The sequence below is a fragment of the Amblyraja radiata genome, chromosome 3 (assembly GCF_010909765.2).
Source record: "Amblyraja radiata isolate CabotCenter1 chromosome 3, sAmbRad1.1.pri, whole genome shotgun sequence".
NCBI classification, from domain to species: Eukaryota; Metazoa; Chordata; class Chondrichthyes; order Rajiformes; family Rajidae; genus Amblyraja; species Amblyraja radiata.
Window position 1 is genome coordinate 104,855,900 of NC_045958.1, and position 22,616 is coordinate 104,878,515.

Genomic DNA, 22,616 nt, shown 5'->3' on the forward strand with positions numbered 1-22,616 from the left:
AATAAACTAAAACTTGTGTCTTTTTGCAATGGGAAATCATAGCATAACGCATCAGAGAGGTGGACAGGAGACAGGGGAGGAAGTTGAGGCAGGTAACATAATAACAATTAAAAGACACTTGGACAGGTACATGGATAGGACAGGTTTAGAGAGATATGGACTAAAAGTGGACAGGTGGGAATAGTGTCGATGAGGATCTTGGATGTGTAAGAAAGAACTGCAGATGCTGGTTTAAATCGAAGGTAGACCCAAAATGCTGGAGTAACTCAGTGGGTCAGGCAGCATCTCTGGAGAGAAGGACTGGGCGACATTTCAGGTCAAGACCATTCTTCAGACTGATGTCAGCGGGGAGGGTGGGACAAAGATAGAATGTAGTCGGAAACAGTAAGACTAGTGGGAGAACTGGGAAGGGGGAGGGGATGGAGAGAGAGAGAGAAAGCAAGGGCTATCTGAAGTTAGAGAGGTCAATGTTCATATAGCTGGGGTGTAAACGACCCAAGCGTCCAAGGATCTTGGATGACGTGGACAAGTTGGGCCGAAGGGCCTGGCGTTGTGCCAAATGGCTAAATGTTTCTATTATGCCTTGCTGGCACTTTTGGTTTAGCTTAAGGTTTATTATTGTCGCCTGTACTGTGGTGGTGAAAGGCTTTTGCACGGCTGTCCAAACAGATCAGATAATACCACACATAAATACATTCAAGTCAAACTCAAGCACAATAGGGAGAGCAAAGGGGAAGATACAGAGTGCAGAATATAGTTCTCAGCATTGTAGCGCATCAGTTCCAGAGATCATAAGATATAGGAGCAGAATTAGGCCATTCGGCCCATGGATTTTGCGCTGCTATCCAATCATGGCTGATCTATGTCAACCTCTCAACCACATTCTGCTGCCTTCTCCCCATAACCCCTGACACCCGCACTCATCGCGAAGGTGTCAATTTCCTCTTTAAATTATCCATTGGCCTTCACAGCCGTCTGTGGCAATTAATTCCACAGATTCACCGCCGTCATCTCCATTCTAAAGATATATTCTTGAATTTTGAGGCTGTACCCCTCTGATCCTCGACTCTCCCACGTGGTAGCTTCCTCTCCACCCAGGCCTCTCACTATTCGGTAAGTTTCAAAAACGTCCCCCCTCATCTTTCAAAACTCCAGCGAGTACAGGCCCCGATAAAGTCCAATGTCCGCAATGGGGTAGAGGTGAATCGGACAGCACCCTAGCTTATGGAAGGACCGTTCAGAAGCCTGATAACAGAGGGGAAGAAGCTGTTCCTGAGTCTGGTGGTGCACACTTTCAGGCTTCTGCATCTTCTGCCAGACGGGAGCGGGGAGAAGGGCAGAATGCAGTCTACGCAAGGCCGCTTACTTCCCCTCCCAGCTTCTTCCGAGCAGAACGACAATTTGCAAAAGGAGGAAGCTGGAAAGAGAAGTAAAAGACACCAGAGTTACGAGAGATATTGCAAGGCAAGAGTTGATAAATTGTTGAGGTCGGCGTCTGACTAATGTGTGGGGTCAGCACTTTGGCATTGACCGCAACTTCTTGCAAGAGCAGGCAGCGGCTGTGTGTGACAGGATTATCACAGGCCACGTGTCACTGATGTACATGCAGGCCAGCAGCACTGTCCCAGTACAGCTGCCTTCAAAGTCGGCCCCAGAGTTTTAGAGTAACTGGGTCTGAGGAAGGGTCTTGACCCAAAACGTCACCGATTCATTCTCTCCACAGATGCTGCCTGACCCACTGAGTTACCCCAGCACTCTGTGAAACGTCACCTATCCATGTTCTCCAGAGATGCTGCCTGACCTGCTGAGTTACTCCAGCACTTTGTGTCCATCCAGAACTTTGCATAAACCAGCATCTGTAGTTCATTCCTATATGTAGGGCGGCAGAGTGGCGCAACGGTAGAGTTGCTGCCGTACAGCGCCGGAGACCCGGGTTCTATCCTGACTACGGGTGCTGTCTGTACGGAGTTTGTACGTTCTCCCCATGACCTGCGTGGGTTTTCTCAGACATCTTAGGATTCCTCCCACACAACAAAGGCGTACAGGTTTATAGGTTAATTGGGTTGGTATAAATGTAAAGTGTAGGACAGTGTTAATGTGCGGGGATCGCTGGTCGGTGCGGACCTGGTAGGCCGAAAGGCCTGTTTCCGCGCTGTATCTCTAAACTAAAACTAAACGAAACATCTTGAGTTTTGTTTTTGTTTATAGACACAACTCGCTGGAGTAACTCAGCAGGTCAGGCAGCATCTCTGGAGAACATGGATAGGTGACGTTTCACAGAGTGCTGGAGTAACTCAGCGGGTCAGGCAGCATCTCTGGAGAACATGGATAGGTGACGTTTCACAGAGTGCTGGAGTAACTCAGCTGGTCAGGCAGCATCTCTGGAGAACATGGATAGGTGACGTTTCAGGTCGGGGCCCTTCTTCAGACTGATTGCAGGGGGTGCAGTAAAAAAAACTGGAAGAGAGAAGAGGGTCAGGCAGCATCTGTGGAGATGGAATGAACAGACAATGTTCCACCTTGGGAGAATGTGGGAGAAATGGGTGCACATTAGGGTGGTGGGAGGTGGGGGGGTGGGGGCAGGAAAGAGAAACTGGAATATTCAATGTTCAAATCTATGTTCAGAGGGTCAGGCAGCATAGAACGTCTCTCCCTCTGCATCCCTCCCCCAACCTAGTTCTGCGACCAGTCTGGCTGTCCTGATTACATTTTATCTTTGTATGCCTCGTTGTAAACTTCCCCTCACTAACAATGATCCATTCTACATTTTCCTTCGTCCATGTCCCCTTAGTTCTCTCGTTTTCACACCATACCCTTCCATATCTCATGCTTTACCCTTCCATACCCACTCCCCTGCCTCTCAGTCCGAAGAAGGATCTCAACCCGAAACGTCACCCATTCCTTCTCTCCAGAGATGCTGCCTGTCCCGCTGAGTTACACCAGCATTTTGTGTCTATTTGCAGAGGGAATGGACTGACAACGGTTCGGGTCTGAACTCCTCTTGGTCCTTCTTTAGAGAGGTTGAGGCCTCTTCTGCACCCTCTCCAAGGTCTCCACTCCTTTCCTGTAATTAATTTGCTATTGAGGGAGTGCAGCGTAGGTTCTCGAGGTTAATTCCCCGGATGGCGGGACTGTCATATGTTGAAAGAATGGAGCGACTGGGCTTGTACACACTGGAATCAATGGTGCGTAGGTCAGTACCCGTGATGGGGTACTGTATCCACCACTCTCTGTAGTCTCCTTTGTCCCTAGGCGTTCAAATTGCTGACTCAGCAATGTTGCTACAGGGAGAAGTTCTCTAATATACACCCACAGAGGTTTGATAGAGTTTGTATTAACGTTGACTCTTCTCAATCTTCCAAGGAAGTCGCCACAGTATTGTGTGCAGTTTTGGTCTCCTAATTTGAGGAAGGACATTCTTGCTATTGAGGGAGTGCAGCGTAGGTTCACAAGGTTAATTCCCGGGATGGTGGGACTGTCATATGTTGAAAGAGTGGAGCGACTGGGCTTGTACACACTGGAATTTAGATGGATGAGAGGGCATCTTATTGAAACATGTAAGATTATGAAGGGATTGGACACGCTAGAGGCAGGAAACATGTTCCCGATGTTGGGGGAGTTCAGAACCAGGGGCCACAGTTTAAGAATAAGGGGTCGGCCATTTAGAACAGAGACAAAGAAAAACATTTTCACCCAGAGAGTTGTGAATCTGTGGAATTCTCTGCCTCAGGTGGAGGGCAACTTTCTGGATGCTTTCAAGAGAGAGAGATAGAGCTCTTATAGATAGCGGGGTCATGGGATATGGGGAGAAGGCAGGAATGGGGTACCGATTGTGGATGATCAGCCATGATCACAGTGAATAGCGATGCTGGCTCGAAGAGCCGAGTGGCCTACTCCTGCACCTATTGTCTGTTGTGGATAATCTTGTCCTTCTCACCTGAAGGCTGTGCTCTATTGATGTCGTGCCCAAGTTGTGTCTCCCACTGCCCGTTAATGGGCCCACACGTACATAAAGTGGTGGGAGGGGTGGCGGTGGTATCTGGACTGACCACGTTAAATGGTGCCAACGCGTCAAGCGCAGGTGAGACAGAGATTCAGAGAAGTCTGCACCTTCTCAGACCTCACCTACTGTATCTGATGTGGCCACAGCAAGATCAGCTGAGGACCAGGCAATCGTTTTTGCTGAACACTTTTAGACTTTAGAGATACAGCGTAGAAACAGGCCCTTTGCCCCACCAAGTCAGTGCGACCAGCGATCACCCCGTACACTAACGCTATTCTGCCCACTAGGAACAATTTAACAGAAGTCGATTAACCTACAAATCTAAACGTCTTTGCAGCGTGGGAAGAAACCGGAGCACCTGGAGGAAACCCACGCAGTCACGGAGAGAACGTGCTAACTCTGTACAGACAGCACCTGTAGTCAGGATTGAACCTGGTACTCTGGCGCTGTGAGGCAGCAACTCTACCACTGCTCCACCGTGCACAGTCTGCCAAGGATCTTCCGGTTGCTAACCATTTTAACTCCCCTTCCCACAGTGACCCGAAACGTCACCTATCCATGTTCTCCACAGATGCTGCCTGACCCGCTGAGTTACTCCAGCACTCTGTGAAACATCACCTATCCATGTTCTCCAGAGATGCTGCCTGACCCGCTGAGTTACTCCAGCACTTTGTGTCTTTTTTTGTAGTCCAGCATCTGCAATTCCTTGTATCACACATGTGCCACATCCCGTGTGGGGAATGCATACAACATGAGTTGTGGAATGTGGACACAAGGAACTGCAGGTGCCGGTTTACAAAAAAAGACACAAAGTGCTGGAGTAACTCAGCGGGACAGGCAGCATCTCTGTAGACCATGGAAAGGCGACACAAATAAGGGACATCGGTGCTACCTCCTGCACCCATGCAGAACTCACTGACTTCATCAACTTCACCATCAATTTCCACCCTGCACTCAAATTTACTTGGACCATCTCCGACACCTCCCTCCACTTTCTTGATCTCACTGTCTCCATCACAGGAAATAGACTGTTGACTGACGCCTATTACAAACCCACTGACTACACTTCTTCCCACCCTGCTTCCTGCAAAGACTCTATCCCCTAGTCCCAATTCCTCTGTCTACGCCACATGTCTCCAGAGATGCCCAAGATGAGCTGTCCTCATTCATTAGGGAACGGGGGTTTCCCTCTCCCATCATAGATGAGGCCCTCACTCGTGTCTCCTCGGTACCCCGCAGCTCCGCCCTTGCCCTCCCCCCCCTCCCCCTAGTCGCAATGGAGACAGAGTCCCACTAGTCCTTACATTCCACCCCATCAGCCATCATACACAACACTTAATCCACCGGAATTTTCGCCACCTCCAACGGGCTCCCAACACTAATCACATCTTCCCATCTCCACCCCTTTCCGCCTTCCGCAGAGACCGTCCCCTCCGCAACTCCCTGGTTAACTCATCCCTTCCCACCCAAACCACTCCCTCCCCAGGTACCTTCCCCTGCAACCGCAGAAGATGCCACACCTGTCCCTAGACCATCTCCCTCGACTCTGTCCATGGACTCTGCCTGTCTTTCCAGGTGAGGCAGAGGTTCACTTGCACCTCCTCCAACCTCATCTACTGTATCCGTTGTTCAAGATATGGACTCTTATACATCGGCGAGACCGAGCGCAGACTGGGCGATCGTTTCGCGGAACACCTTCGCTCAGCCCCGGGTGAATCTACCTGATCTCCCGGTTGCTGGACACTCTAATTCACCTTCCCATTCCCACACAGACCTTTCTGTCCTCGGTCTCCTCCATTGTCAGAGTGAGGCTAAACGCAAATTGGAGGAACAGCATCTCATATTGGGCTTGGGCAGCTTACAGCCCAGTGGTATGAATATTGATTTCTCTCACTTCAGGTAAACATAGAAACATAGAAATTAGGTGCAGGAGTAGGCCATTCGGCCCTTCGAGCCTGCACCGCCATTCAATATGATCATGGCTGATCATCCAACTCAGTATCCCGTACCTGCCTTCTCTCCATACCCTCTGATCCCCTTAGCCACAAGGGCCACATCTAACTCCCTCTTAAATATAGCCAATGAACTGGCCTCAACTACCCTCTGTGGCAGAGAGTTCCAGAGATTCACCACTCTCTGTGTGAAAAAAGTTTTTCTCATCTCGGTTTTAAAGGATTTCCCCCTGATCCTTAAGCTGTGACCCCGGCATTCCCTCTTTCTCTATATCTCCCCCACCCAAGTCGCACCAACTTCTCATTTTCACCTTACAAACAGCTTACAATGGCTTGTTTCCTTCATCATTGTTACTTTTTTGCATATCTTTCATTCATTGTTCTTTATCTCGCAACATCACCGTCTATATCTCTCGTTTCCTGCTCCCCAGACTAGTCTGAAGAAGGGTCTCGACCCGAAACGTCACCCATTCCCGTACACTCCTACTGTCTTGCACACACCAGGAACAATTTAGATTTTTTTTACAGAAGCCAGTTAAACCAACAGACCTGCACGTCTTTGGAGTGTGGGAGGAAACCGGAGCACCCGGAGAAAACCAATGCGGTCACGGGGAGAATGTACAAACTCCGTACAGACAGCACCCGTAGTCAGGATCAAGCCCATGTCTCTGGCGCTGAGACATGGGCTTGATTCCCGAGCCTACCACGTTTCCTGAGTATCTGCCGTTAGCGTTACGAGCCGCTAAGAGACGTCCCGAGCTCCGACGTACCCGCTCCGTACATTCTACGTGCTTACCATGAGTTTGATTTTGTTTTAAACTCGGGAGAGCTCTTGAATTACGTCGTACAGTGGGACAGGCACCATTACTCTGCTTAAAAAAGGTTCGACCCTGACCATGGCTGCTGTCTGTGTAGATTTTGCACGTTCACCCTATGACTGCGTGAGTTTTTGCCCGGATGTTCCACTTCCTCCCACAGTCCAAAGTCATTCATGTTTGTAGGTTAATTGTCCTTAAGTGTAGAGGATGGAACTAGCGAACGAGTGCTCGCTGGTCGGCGCAAACCCGGTGGGCCAAAGAGCCCGTTTCCACTGCATCTCTAATCCTTGTTCATCAGTCTATGAAAGTAAGCATGCAGGTACAGCAGGCAATGAAGAAAGCGAATGGCATGTTGGCCTTTATAACAAGAGGAATCGAATATAGGAGCAAAGAGGTCCTTCTGCAGTTGTACAGAGCCCTAGTGAGACCACACCTGGAGTATTGTGTGCAGTTTTGGTCCCCTAATTTGAGGAAGGACATTCTTCTTATTGAGGGAGTGCAGCGTAGGTTTACAGGGTTAATTCCCGGGATGGCTGGACTGTCATATGCTGAGAGAATGGAGCAGCTGGGCTTGTACACTCTGGAGTTTAGAAGGATGAGAGGGCATCTCATTGAAACATATTAGATTGTTAAGGGTTTGGACACGCTAGAGGCAGGAAACATGTTCCCGATGTTGGGGGAGTCCAGAACCAGGGGCCACAGTTTAAGAATAAGGAGTAAGCCATTTAGAATGGAGATGAGGAAATACTTTTTCTCACAGAGAGTGGTGAGTCTGTGGAATTCTCTGCCTCAGAGGGTGGTGGAGGCAGGTTCTCTGGATGCTTTCAAGAGAGAGCTAGATAGGGCTCTTAAAGATAGCGGAATCAGGGATATGGGGAGAAGGCAGGAACGGGGTACTGATTGTGGATGATCAGCCATGATCACATTGAATGGCGGTGCTGGCTCGAAGGGCCGAATGGCCTACTCTTGCACCTATTGTCTGTCTAAATTAGCGTGAACGGGTGATCGCTGGTCGGTGTGGACGTAGTGGGCCGAAGGGCCTGTTTGCACGCTGTGTCTCTCAATTAAACTAAACTAAACTAAGCTAAAGGGAAGGTAGACAAAAATGCTGGAAAAACTCAGCGGGTGAGGCAGCATCTATGGAGCGAAGGAAATAAGCAACGTTTCGGCCCGAAACATTGCCTATTTCCTTCGTTCCATAGATGCTGCCACACCCGCTGAGTTTCTCCAGCATTTTTGTCTACCTTCGATTTTCCAGCATCTGCAGTTCTTTCTTAAACTGAAAGGAGCTCCCTTGTGGAGGTTTCCGGGGAGAGAGGGGGCAGTTCCTGGAAGCTTGTGCTGGAGCGGGCAGTGGGTGGAACAACCACACACAGATGGGGGAAGGCAGGGACACCGGCCTGTGTGTGGCCACACACAGGATACACAACTCGTCAGCCCGGAAACCCTGCTCCATGCTGCTGAGGTTTCTGCCCGACTTCCTGATCGCTCTGAGCATCAACACGGCTCGCTAACCTCACTCGGTCTGGATTTTAAAGTCGGGCGGCATGGATGCGCAGCAGGTAGAGCTGCTGCCATACAGCGCCAGAGACCCGGGTTCGATCCTGACCTCGGGTGCTGTCTACGTGTGTAGAGTTTATTCATTCTACCTGTGACTGCGCGGGTTTCACCTTCATAAAGTTATCCGAGCAGAATTAGGCCATTCGGCCCATCAAGTCTACACCGTCATTCAATCATGGTTGATCTATCTCTCCCTCTCAACCCCATTCTCCTGCCTTCTCCCCGTAACCCCTGGCGCCCGTACTAATCAAGAACCTGTCAATCTCCGCCTTAAAAATATCCACTGACTTGGCCTCCACAGCCGTCTGTGGCAATGAATTCCACAGATTCACCACCCTCTGACTAGAGAAATTCCTCCTTTCTAAAGGTATGTCCTTTAATTCTGAATTTCTTTAGTCAGAGGGTGGTGAATCTGTGGAATTCATTGCCACAAACGGCTGTGGAGGCCAAGTCATTAGGTATTTTAAAAGCAGAGATAGATAGGTTCTTGATTAGTACGGGTGTCAGGGGTTGTGGTGAGAGGAGAGATAGATCAGCCGTGATTGAGTGGCAGAGTAGACTTGATGGGCCGAATGGCCAAATTCTGCTCCTATGAACCTATGATTCCCAGCCTCTGACAAGAGATTGTGTGGGGCATGGTGTTGTAGCACGGAAACAGGCCTTTCGGCCCCACTTGTCCATGCCGGCCAAGATGCCACATCCAAGTGAGTCCCATTTACCAGCTTTTGTCCAATATCCCTTTAAACCTTTCCTATCCACGTATCTGTCAAAATAATTTGAAATGTTGTTATAGTCCCTTCCTCAACCACCTCCACTGGCAGCTCATTCCATACACCCACCAACCTCTGTGTAAAAAAGTTGCTCTTCAGGTTCCTATTAAATCTTCCCCCCCCCTCTTACCTCTGGTTCATGATTTCTCTACTCTGGGTAAAAGACTCAAATACACCTCGATGAGATCACCCCTCATCCTCCTGCGCTCCAAGGAAATAAAATCCAAGCCTTCCCAATCTCTCCCTGTAAAACGTAGGCCCTCGAGCCCCGGCAACATCCTTGTAGTTTACTCAAGATTCAAGCATCTGCAGTTCCTGGTGTTTGCATTCAAATTCGCTGTATCATCGCTGAGCTTGAAACCGCTGATTATTATGTATTGGGGGTGTTTTACATTTCATGCAAAACATCAGTCTAATTATTAGCCGTCCCACGACTCTTCCTAGGCAGGGAGAGCAGGGGTTACTTATTCAAATTTCCTCTGCACCCTCCGGTCACACACTCCCGGGTCAGCTCCTGTTCGACTATCTGAAGGGGCTGCACTTTAGCCCCAAGCTGGTGATATTTGGGCACCCGGTACAGAGGGGGGAAGGGATGGCGGGAGGGAGGGAGTGGGGGGGGGGGACCTTCCTGTCCGTCTGCTCCTGGGCCTGGCCAAGATGGCCGTTCGCGGGTCCAGGTAGTCGACGGCCACACTACAGTCGGCTGCCTGCCCCGTTTCCGGGCCCACGTGTCCCTGGAGAGCGAACACACACGCGGTGTCCACGGGGACTCTGGGGGCCTTCCGTGAACGCTGGTCACTGCGGTAGGTCGAGTGTAAAGTTGGCAATATGTTAATCTGATGATCATTTGTTTGTAAAACTGTCAACATAGGCAGCCTTTGATTGTGTTAATACTCTGGATGTTTATTTTATTTTCTGACTAAAAGAATTTGTAGAATAATTTTTTGTTTTAAAAGATGTCAGACACAAAGTGAAGCCCTTCGGCCCACCGAGTCCACGCCAACCATTGATCACCCGTTCACGCCAGTTCTGTGTTATCCCACTTTCACATCCACTCCCTCGACTTAAGGAGCAATTTACAGAGGGCCAATGAACCCTAAAGAGCTAGATAGGGCTCTTAAATAATAATAATAATAATAATATATCTTTTATTGTCATTGCACGTCAGTGCAACGAGATTTAGTGTGCAGCTCCACTGATGTACAAGAAAGAAAATTTCTAGCCGCGTTCGGTACCGGGCTGCTCCGAGTAAACTCGGGCTTGGGAGCGCAAAGCCGCTGCGTCTGGACGCGCCGCCATCTTCACTTCGCCAGTGTCTCAAAGACAGCGGACTCAAGGGATGTGGGGAGAAGGCAGGAACGGGGTACTGATTGTGGATGATCAGCCATGATCACATTGGCCTACTCTTACATCTATTGTCTATTGTCACACATGTCTTTGGGATGTGAGAGGAAACTGGAGCAAAAGACATGAGGAGGAATTTGATTAGCCAGAGGGTGATGAATCTGTGAGATTCATCACCAAGTCAATGGGTATTTTTAAGGTGGAGATTGACAGATTCTTGATGAGTACAGGTATTAGAGGTTACGAGGAGAAGGCAGGAGAATGGGGTTAGGAGGAAAGGATTGAATGGCGGAGTAGAGTTGATGGGCCGAATGGCCTAATTCTTTCTCTTGAACATGAACTTATGAAACGCACGCGGTCACAGGGAGAGCGCGCAAACTCCTACACACAGACCGAGGTCAGGATCGAACCGGGACCAGTGTCGCTACGAGGCAGCGGCTCTACCCGCTGGGCCACGGTGCTTTGTTGCGGCCGGTGGCGGGGAGTTTGGAGCTTTGGTCTTTGCCTGAGGGGAGCACATACTTTGGGCATCAGTGATAGCGTTTCACACTCGTCTCTTTAGCCACTTGGCGGTTTTTTTTGCACGATCTTCAAACATCTCGCATGCCGCGACACAAATAAACAGAACATCTCATCTCACCAATCTCGTGCGAATCGTGCACTTGTTAATAACACCACAACTTCCCCCTCTTCTTCCCGATTTCAGAACAGATCCAATTACAGTATTTGCTCATAATGTTGTCGACATTTATAAAATACATTCAGCCCTTTTTACGTTTCCCCTTTTGAAAACAAAATGTAGCCGTAAATTTATAGATGCAAAGAACGTGGTGAAAACCGCGCAGCACATCATCGGTGCCCCGCTCCCTGCGATGGATGCCCTCCACCGAAAACGGTGTCTGAGACGGGCTGGGAAGATCATTAAAGACCCCTCCCACCCCGACCATGGACTGTTTGCCCTCCTCCCATCAGGGAGACGGTACAGGAGCCTCAGGTCTCGTACCAGTAGGATGAAGAACAGCTTCTACAGTTATACCATCACATTGCTGAACTCGGAGTCCCGCCGATAGATTTCTCCGGTCCCTCCGTCCCCGTTGTTTAATTATTCTGTATTTTTGATTATTCTGTATCTTTTTTTTTAATTTCTATATGCACTACTACTACGGACTGACGCAAAACTGCATTTCGTTGTACCCATACTTAGTATTTGTGCAATTACATTAAAGTTGAATTGAATTGAATTGAAAAACTGCAGATGCCAAAGATAGACACAAAGTGCTGGAGTAACTCGGTTGATCAGGCAGCACTTCTGGAGAAAGAGGGCTGAAGTTTTGAGACGGGACCCTTCTTCATGAGAGTGTGAAGAAGGGTCCTGACCCGATACGTCACCTATCCATATTCGGTGGATTTAAACTATTTCACTAAATGGGGAATGTGATGGTTGGTTTCCCCAGAACTCAACCATCAGGGGAAGTTTGATGGTTGAGTCCCAATCATCATTCGCAGTAATTTGGAAGCTGGTAGTGGAGACACTTTTGGGACTTATTCCTCGGGATTTGATAATCTGCAAGAAATTAAAGACATTTTCAATGCAGGAGCCAATGACCATGGACCTGACCCGTTGAGTTACTCCAGCACTCTGTGAAACGTCACCTATCCATGTTCTCCACAGATGCTGCCTGACCCGCTGAGTTACTCCAGCATTCTGTGAAACGTCACCTATCCATGTTCTCCACAGATGCTGCCTGACCCGGGCCGAAACATTGACTATTTCCTTTGCTCCATAGATGCTGCTGCACCCGCTGAGTTTCTCCAGCATTTTTGTCTACCTTCGATTTTCCAGCATCTGCAGTTCCTTCTTGAACAATAGATCGGGTAGATGCACAGAGTCTCTCGCCCAGAGGAGGGGAATCGAGGATCAGAGGCCAAAAAGGTTTAAAGTGAATGGGAAAAGATTTAATAGGAATCTGAGGGGTGACTTTTTCACACAAAGGATTGTGGTTGTATAGAACGAGCTGCCAGATGAGGTAGTTGAGGCTGGGACTATCGCAATGGGACTATCGCAATACTTAGGCGACTCTTTAGGTGACTGCCAGGGACTAATATTAATAGAATTCACCTACGACACCTGGCGACAACCTACGACAGCAAAAATTGACGCCACTGTTTCCGAAAATTTTTCAACGTGTTGAACATTTTGCGGCAGTCGCCTGTAGTCGCCCAAAAAATCGCCTAAGTGGGACAGGCCCATTAAACAAGTACATGGGTAGGTCAGTTTTGGAGGGATATGGACCAAGCGCAGGCAGGTGGGACTAGTGTAGCTGGGATTCTTTGGGTGGTTTGGGCAAGTTGAGCCAAATGACCTGATTCCACACTGTATCACTCTCTGATTCTGAGCATTCAATGTTCACACTACTGGGGTGTGCGTTACTCAAGCAGAATATGAGGTGCTGCTCCTCCAGTTTGTGTTGGGCCTCACTCTGGCAATGGAGGAGGCCCAGGACAGAAAGGTCAGTGTGGGAAAGGGAGGGGGAGTTTAATTGTTTAGCAACCGGGAGATCCAGTAGGCCTTGACGGTCCGAGCGCATATACTCGGTGAAACGGTCGCCGAGACTACGCTTGGTCTCGCCGATGTGCAGGAGGTCACATCAGGGAACACCTGATGCAGCAGACGAGGTTGGAGGAGATGCAAGCAAACCTCTGTCTCACCCGGAAGGACTTCTGGGATCCCTGGATGGAGTTAAAGGGACAGGTGTTGCGTCTTCTGCGGATGCAGGGGGAAGTACCTGGGGAGGCGGTGGTTTGGGTGGGAAGGGACGAGTTGACCAGGGAGTTGCGGAGGGAACGGTCTCTGCGGAAGGCGGAAAGGGGTGGAGATGGGAGGATGTGGCTGGTGGTGGGATCCTGTTAGGCGTGATGGAAATGTCTCATCTGCCTGCAGGTGATTCATTGAGAGTCATCGAGTCATACAATGTGGAAACAGACCCTTCGGCCCAACTGAAAAGGGTCTCGACCCGAAAAGTCACCTAGTCTTTTTCTCCAGAGATGCTGCCAGATCCGCTGAGTTACTCCAGCTTTTTGAGTCTGATCTTTTAATCCCTTATCACACAGTCGTCATAGAGTGATACAGCGTGGAAATAGGCCCTTCGGCCCAACTGGTCCTACCTGCCTGCATTTTACCCATATCCCTCTAAATCTGTCCTATCCATGTACCTGTCTAAATGTTTCTTAAACACTGTGATAGTCCCAGCCTCAACTACCTCCTCTGGCAGCTCGTTCCCTACACCCACCACCCTCTGAGTGAAAAGGTTGCTCTTCAAGTTCCAATTAAATCTTTCCTATGTCCTCTGGTTCTCGATTCCCATACTCTGGGCAAAAGATTCTGTGCATTTAACCGATCTATTCCTCTCATGATTTTGTACACCTCTATAAGATCGCCCTTCATCCTCCTGCTCCAAGTCCTAGCCTGCCCAACCTCTTCCTATAACTCAGGCCCTCGCATCATCAGGTTCGCTGACGACACCACTGTTGTGGGACGTATCACTGATGGGGATGAGTCAGAGTATAGAAAAGAGATCGACCGACTGACCAAATGGTGCCAGCACAATAAACTGGCCCTCAACACCCGCAAAACCAAGGAACTGATTGTGAACTTTGGAAGGGGTAGGATGGGGACCCACAGTCCCGTTTATATCAACGGGTCGATGGTGGAAAGGGTCAAGAGCTTTAAATTCCTGGGCGTGCACATTTCTGAAGATCTCTCCTGGTCCCAGAATACTGATGCAATTATAAAGAAAGCACATCAGCGCCCCTACTTGCTGAGAAGATTACGGAGAGTCGGTATGTCAAGGAGGACTCTCTCGAACTTCTACAGGTGCACAGTAGAGAGCATGCTGACCGGTTGCATCGTGGCTTGGTTCGGTAACTTGAGCGCCCAGGAGCAGAAAAGACTACAAAAAGTAATAAACACTGCCCAGTCCATCACCGGCTCTGACCTCCCTACCATCGAGGGGATCCATCACAGTCGCTGCCTCAAAAGGGTGCCAGCATCATCAAGGATCCACACCATCCTGGCCACACACTCATCTCCCCGCTGCCTTCAGGTAGAAGGTACAGGAGCCTGAAATCTGCAACATCCAGGTTCAGGAATAACTACTTCCCCACAGCTATCAGGCTATTAAACTCAACTCAAACAAAACCCTGAACATGAATAGCCCATTGCACTTTATCTGTTTAATTATGTGTGTATATATACATTCAATGGTATATGGACACTGATCTGTTCTGTATTTATTCATGCCTACTATATTCTGTTGAGCTGAAGCAAAGCAAAAAATTCATTGTCCTATCTCGGACACATGACAATAAACTCTCTTGAATCTTGAGTCCTGGCAACATCTTCGTAAATCTTCCCTTCACCCAATTCCAGCTAGACAACATCTTTCCTATGACATGGTGCCCAGAACTGAACCCAATACTCTAAATGTGGCCTCGCTGTCTTATGGACTTTATTTTGCATTAAATATTGCTCCCTTTATCCTGTATCTGTACACTGTGGACAAATCTATTGCAATCACGTATAGTCTTTCCGCTGACTGGATAGCACGCAACAAAGATTCTCACTGTACCTCGGTGCATGTGTCAATAAAACTAAACTGAACTAAACTAAACACAACTCTGAAGAAGGGTCTTGACCTGAAACATCGCCTCTTCCTTCTCTCCAGAGATGCTGCCTGACCCACAGAGTTGCCCCAGTATTTTGTGTCTATCTTCAGTGTAAACCAGCATCTGTAGTTCCTTCCTACACATGACCTCCCAACATCTAGACTCAAATGTGCCAAAAGTCTTTTTGACCACTCTGTGATGCTGCTTTCCAGCTCTGTGGGTGTGGGAAACCTTCGTTTCAGTTTAGTTTATTGTCACGTGTACCGAGGTACCGCGAAAAGCTTTTGTTGCGCGCTAGCCAGTCAGCGGAAAGACAATACATGATTACAATCGACCCATTTACAGTGTACAGATACATGATAAGGGAATAACGTTTCGTGCAAGGCAAAGCTAGCAAAGTTCGATCACGATAGACCAAGATCAGTCTGAAGGAGGGCCTCGACCCAAAACGTCACCCATTCCCTCTCTCCAGTGATGCTGCCTGTCCCGCTGAGTTAATCCAGCATTTTGTGTCTAAAGTCCGATCAAGGATAGCCCGAGGGTCACCAATGAGGCAGATAGTAGTTCAGCACTGCTCTCTGGATGTGGTATTTGAGTGAGCGTGATAGAGAGATGGTCATGTGCGTACGAGATCACTGGAGTATTTCGGCCTGAGTGTGTGGACAAATGTGGCCCTCTGTATCTCTTATCACTAAGTCTGCTTGCAACTCGCTGTCAGATGGTGAAAGTAAGGACGTCTATTTATGTCGAGATCAAAATAGTCAAGAGGTTCTGACTTTTCATGGTCTGCTTTCACTTCTGACAATATGAGACAGAGACGGTAGTGGAATTTAAGAGGCTCGTGGATCGGAACACGGATATGCAGGGAATGGAGGGATATGGATCACGTGCAGGCAGATATGCAGTCTTGGCAGCATGTTCGGCACGGACATTGTGGGCCGATGGGCCTGTTCCCGTGCTGTAGGTTTAGGCTTATTATTGTCACGTATACTGAGGTACAGTGAAAGGCTCTGCTTTGCACGCATATCAGGTAACACTACACATTAATACAACCAAGTCAAACTCCAGTACAATAGGTAGAGCAAAGGGGAAGATACAGGGTGCAGAATTTAGTTCTCAGCATTGTAGCGCATCAGTTCCAGAGACAACGTCCAATGTCCGCAATGGGGTAGAGGTGAATCGGACAGCACCCTATCTTATGGAAGGACCGTTCAGAAGAAATAGGAGCAGAATTAGGCCATTCAGCCCATCAAGTATACTCCACCATTCAATCATGGCTGATCTATTTTCCCGCTCAACCTGCCTTCTCCCCATAACCCCTGACACCAGTACAAATCAAGACACTATCTATCTATGCCTTAAAAATACACAATGACTTGGCCCCCAAAGCCGTCTGTGGCAATGAATTCCACAGATTCACCACCCTCTGGCTAAAGAACTTCCTCCTCATCTCCTTTCTAAAGGTATGTCCTTTTATTCTGAGGCTGTGGCCTCTGGTACTAGATTCTCCCACTTGTGGAAACATCCTCTCCACATCCATTCCAACCAAGCCTTTTGCTATCCGGTAAGTTTCAATGACGTTCCCCACTCATCTTTTTAAATTCAAACTGTTCTATATTTTAGTTTGGAGATACATCGCGGAAACAAACCTTTCAGCCAATCGTGTCCGCACCGACCAGCGATCCCTGCACACTAACGCAATCCCACAATAGGGACAAGGTACATTTACACAAAGCCAATTAACCCAACTTGCCCACACTCGCCCAACTTGCCCACACACGCCCAACTTGCCCACAACAGCCCAACTTGCCCACAACAGCCCAACTTGCCCACACCCACCCAACCTGCCCACCCCCACCCAACTTGCCCACACCCACCCAACTTGCCCACACCCACCCAACTTGCCCACAACAGCCCAACTTGCCCACACCCACCCAACTTGCCCACAACAGCCCAACTTGCCCACAACAGCCCAACTTGCCCACACTCGCCCAACTTGCCCACAACAGCCCAACTTGCCCACAACAGCCCAACTTGCCCACACCCACCCAACTTGCCCACACCCACCCAACTTGCCCACACCCACCCAACTTGCCCACACCCACCCAACTTGCCCACACCCACCCAACTTGCCCACACCCACCCAACTTGCCCACACCCACCCAACTTGCCCACACCCACCCAACTTGCCCACACCCACCCAACTTGCCCACAACAGCCCAACTTGCCCACAACAGCCCAACTTGCCCACACCCACCCAACTTGCCCACACCCACCCAACTTGCCCACACCCACCCAACTTGCCCACACCCACCCAACTTGCCCACACCCACCCAACTTGCCTACACCAGCCCAACTTGCCCACGGTGACCCAACTTGCCCACGGTGACCCAACTTGCCCACGGTGACCCAACTTGCCCACACCCGCCCAACTTGCCCACACCCTCCCAACTTGCCCACACCCGCCCAACTTGCCCACACCCGCCCAACTTGCCCACACCCGCCCAACTTGCCCACACCCGCCCAACTTGCCCACACCCACCCCCACTTGCCCACAACCCTCCCAACTTGCCCCACACCCCGCCCAACTTGCCCACACCGCCCAACTTGCCCACACCCGCCCAACTTGCCCACAACAGCCCAACTTGCCCACACCCACCCAACTTGCCCACACCGACCCAACTTGCCCACTCCCACCCAACTTGCCCACACTGACCCAACTTGCCCACTCCCACCCAACTTGCCTACTCCCACCCAACTTGCCCACTCCCACCCAACTTGCCCACACCCACCCAACTTGCCCACACCCACCCAACTTGCCCACACCGACCCAACTTGCCTACACCAGCCCAACTTGCCCACACCCACCCAACTTGCCCACACCCTCCCAACTTGCCCACACCCACCCAACTTGCCCACACCCACCCAACTTGCCCACACCCACCCAACTTGCCCACACCCACCCAACTTGCCCACACCCACCCAACTTGCCCACACCCACCCAACTTGCCCACATCTACACTAGCCCAACCTGTCTGTGTTTGGCCCATATCCCTCCCAACATGTCCGAATTTAGTTTAGTTAATTATCACGTGTACCAAGGTACAGTGAAAAACCTTTTTTTGTTGCGTGCTAACCAGCCAGCGGAAAGACTGTACGTGATTACTGGCGAGCTGTCCACAGTGTACAGATACAGGAAGAGGGGAATAAAAGAGTGTCGCGAATGTAATGGGTGATTGCAGATCCACTTCTGGGACCAGCAAGCAGAGAGTCGCCAGGCTTGGGCGCCATCTTGAACCGGTGTGAACGGGTGATCGACGGTCAGCATGGACTTGATGGGCCGAAGGGCCTGTTTCCATGCTGTACCTTCCAATCAATCAATCAAACGGAATAGGGGAAGGTTAGGCAGCTGAAGAGCTGTCATTAGTCACTAGTGACAATAGACAATAGACAATAGATGCAGGAGTAGGCCATTCGGCCCTTCGAGCCAGCATCGCCATTCAATGTGATCATGGCTGATTATCCCCAATCAGTACCCCGTTCCTGCCTTCTCCCCATATCCCCTGACTCCACTATTTTTTAAGAGCCCTATCTCTCTTGAAAGCATTGTGAGTGGAAAGGCTATACATGATTACAACTAGGTCATGCACAGCTACCTATATACCTGTCTAAATGTTTCTTAATCATTGTGATAGTACCTGCATTCAACTACCCCTCCGGCAGCTCGTTCCATAAACCCACCATCCTCTGTGTGAAAACATTGCCCCTCAGGCTCCTATTAAATCTCACCCCTCTCACCTTAATCCTATGTCCTCTGGTTCTTGATTCCCCTACTCTGGGTAAAAGATTCTGTGCATTCACCCTATCTAATCCTCACATGATCTTGTACCATCTTGTTCCCAGGAATGAGGGGGATAACATATGATGAGCGTTTGACGGCACTGGGCCTGTACTTGCTGGAGCTTCGAAGGATGAGGGGGGACCTCATTGAAACTTACCGAATAGTGAAAGGCCTGGATAGAGTGGATGTGGAGAGGATGTTTCCACTAGTGGGAGAGTCTAGGACCAGAGGTCACACTCAGTATAAAAGGACGTTCCATTAGGAAGGAGATGAGGAGGAATTTCTTTAGCCAGAGGGTGGTGAATCTGTGGCATTCATTGCCACTGAAGGCTGTGGAGGCCAAGTCAATGGGTATTTTAAGGCGGAGATTGACAGGTTCTGGATTTGTACGGGTGTCAGGGGAGAAGGCAGGAGAATGGGGTTAGGAGGTGAAGATAGATCAGCCATGATTGAATGGTAGGGTAGACTCGATGGGCCGACTGGCCTAATTCTGCTCGTATAACTTATGAACCTAGAGTTGTACGGGCTCCCCGCTCAACTGGAGCAGAGACAGCTCCATCCACATGGAGCTGTGCGTCTGGTCCTGCCCATTCCTTCTCTCCAGAGATGCTGCCTGTCCAGCTGAGTTACTCAAGCATTTTGTGTCTGCCGTCTGTTACAAACAGTGGCGATGAACAATAACCACACGCAGAGGCGAGCCGTCATTTCCGCTCCACCACAGAGGGAGCCTCGACTGACTGGGGTAAACTCGAATAGACAGGTAGTCATGGTGTTGACAAAATAAACATCACAGCACGGTTCGTGGAACAGCTCCATCCAAGACCACGAGAAACTGCAGCGAATTGTGGACGCAGCCCAGACCATCACACAAACCAACCTCCCTTCCATTGACTCCATCTACACCTCACGCTGCCTCAGCATAAGGCCAGCAGCATCATCAAGGACCAGTCTCACCCCAGCCACTTCCTCTTCCCCTCTCCAGGAGAGGCAAGAGGTACAGAAGTGTGAAAACGAACGCACACCTCCAGATTTAGGGACAGTTTCTTGTGCTGAAGCAAAGCAAGAATTTCATTGTCCTATCTGGGACACACGACAATAAACTCTCTTGACTTGACTTGACTTGACTTGACTTCCCAGCTGTTATCGGGCAACTGAACCATCCTATCACCAACTAGAGACCAGTTCCGACCTCCCATCATTGGAGACCCTCGGACTATCTTTGATCGGACTTTATCTTGCACTAAACGTTACTCCCTTAGTCCTGTATCTGTACGCTGTGGACGACTCGACTGTAATCATCTATAGTCTTTCTGCTGGCTGGAGAGCACGCAACAAAAAGCTTGTCTCCTGTCTCTAATCTGACTTTACTGAACTTTATGTTGCACGAAACATTGTTCCCAATATCCTGTATCTCAATTGTAATCATGTACTATATTTCTGCTGACTGGTTAGCATGGAACAAAGGCTTTTCGCTGTACCTCGGTACGCGTGACAATAAACTGATAAACTAAATGAAAACTAAGCGGCTGGCAGATCGCTTTTCCCCCAGAGACACAGGTGGCCCCTAGAGGAAGTGGTTGGCCATCTGAACCATTGCTTCAGTTCCCAGGTTTAACAACTGTTCACCTCTGGTGAGCAACATTCACTGTGATAATAGCGGTGTCGTAGAGTGTCATAGAGTGATACAGCGTGGAAACAGGCCCCTCATCCCAACTTGCCCACACCGACCAACTTGCCCAAGCTACACTAGTCCCACCTGCCTGCGTTTGGCCCATGTCCCTCTACACCTACGTACCTGTCCAAATGTTTCTTAAACGTTGCGATAGTTCCTGCCTCAGCTACCTCCTCTGTCATCTCCCCTTTCCCCTCCCCCCCACCCCCCCCCGTCCCCTTTCACCTTTCCTCTGGCTTCACATTTCATTCAATTTCTCTCCCTATTTCACACCCTTTGTCCCTTCATCTCTGGCCTTTGTCCAAAGGGGAAGATACAGAGTGCAGAATATAGTTCTCAGCATTGTAGCACATCAGTTCCAGAGACAAAGTCCAATGTCTGCAATGGGGTAGAGGTGAATCGGACAGCACCCTAGCTTATGGAAGGACCTTTCAGAAGCCTGATAACAGAGGGGAAGAAGGTGTTCCTGAGTCTGGTGGTGCGGGCTTTCAAGCTTCTGTACCTTCTGCCGGACGGGAGTGGGGAGAAGGAGGTGAGGTTTAAGATTTAATAGGAATCTGAGGGACAACTTTTTAAAACAAAGGGTGGTGGGTGTATGGAACGAGCTGCCAGAGGAGGAAGTTGAGGCAGGGACTTTAACAACATTTAAAACATCAGACAGGTACATGGATAGGACGGATTTGGAGGGATGCGGGCCAAGCGCGGGCAGGTGGGACTAGTGTAGATGGGACGTGTTGGTCTGCATGGACCTGGTGGGCGAAGGGCCTGTTTCCACGCTGTATGACTCTATGAATGGCGTTAATGACATGACTATGTCTATGAATGACAAGGTTAATTTCCGGGATGGCGGGACTGTCATATGCTGAGAGAATGGAGCAGCTGGGCTTGTACACTCTGGAGTTTAGAAGGATGAGAGGGTATCTCATTGAAACATATAAGATTGTTAAGGGTTTGGACACACTAGAGGCAGGAAACATGTTCCCGATGTTGGGGGAATCCAGAATCAGGGGCCACAGTTTAAGACTAAGGAGTAAGCCATTTAGAACGGAGACGAGGAAACACTTTTTCTCACAGAGAGTGGTGAGTGTGGAATTCTCTGCCTCAGAGGGCGGTGGAGGCAGGTTCTCTGGATGCTTTCAAGAGAGAGCTAGATAGGGCTCTTAAAAATAACGGAGTCAGGGGTTATGGGGACAAGGCAGGAACGGGGTACTGATTGTGGATGATCAGCCATGATCACATTGATTGGTGGTGCTGGCTCAAAGGGCCGAATGGCCTACTCCTGCACCTATTGTCGATTGTCTATTATCTATTGTCTATTGTTAATAACTTCTTTAATAACTAGTCAGCACTTCACCTAGAACAGATGGTGATTGAAAAGAGGTTCTCTCTCTCTCTCTCTCTCTCTCTCTCTCTCTCTCTCTTCCTCCCCCCCCCCTCCGTTCTTGAGCAGTAAGTGTGAAACTGTCTGCTTGCTTGACACGGTTTCAGACTGTGGTGAATTTTTCTTTACTTAGTCACTTTAAGTTTCTTGCTGCACGGTGCTGGCAAGTCTGACGTTATCTGTGTCAGCCCTGCGGGGGAGATTTGGATCTGTGAGAGTGGGGGTGGGGGGAAAGGAGGGGGGAGACTGGCGAGGAGAGGGAGAGAATATGAGGGGGGCACCCAGGAGAATTGGGGGAGGGGGAGGCAGAGGGAAGGGAAGGGGAGAGGTGGTGGGCACGGGAGTGGGGGGGGGGGGGGGGAAGAGGGGGGAAGGGAGAGTGGGGGGAGAGGGGGAGAAGGAGGGAGAGAAAAGGGCAGGGGGAAGTGGGAGGGGGAGAGAGGGGGAGGGGGAGTAGAGGGGGGGAGAGGGGTAGAGAGGGGGGGTGGGAGAGGGGTTGGAGAGAATGGGGGAGGAGAGAGAGGGAGCGAAAAAGTTCCCCCTCAGATTCCTACTAAATCTTTTCCCCTTCACCCTATGTCCTCTGGTCTTCAATTCCCCTACTCCGGGC

At 49.8% G+C, this 22,616-nt stretch overlaps 1 protein-coding gene and 1 long non-coding RNA gene across 6 annotated transcripts in view; one reads left to right on the forward strand and one right to left on the reverse strand.

Moving 5' to 3' along the window:
• The window catches only part of fyb1 (FYN binding protein 1), a 106,045-nt gene that overhangs the window by 61,921 nt on the left and 21,508 nt on the right, over positions 1-22,616 (reverse strand). The window lies entirely within an intron of this gene.
• LOC116971369 lies at positions 366-12,925 on the forward strand. The gene is made up of 3 exons (XR_004411479.1): positions 366-501; positions 1,428-1,429; positions 12,887-12,925. It is a non-coding gene; the product is annotated as an uncharacterized LOC116971369 (long non-coding RNA).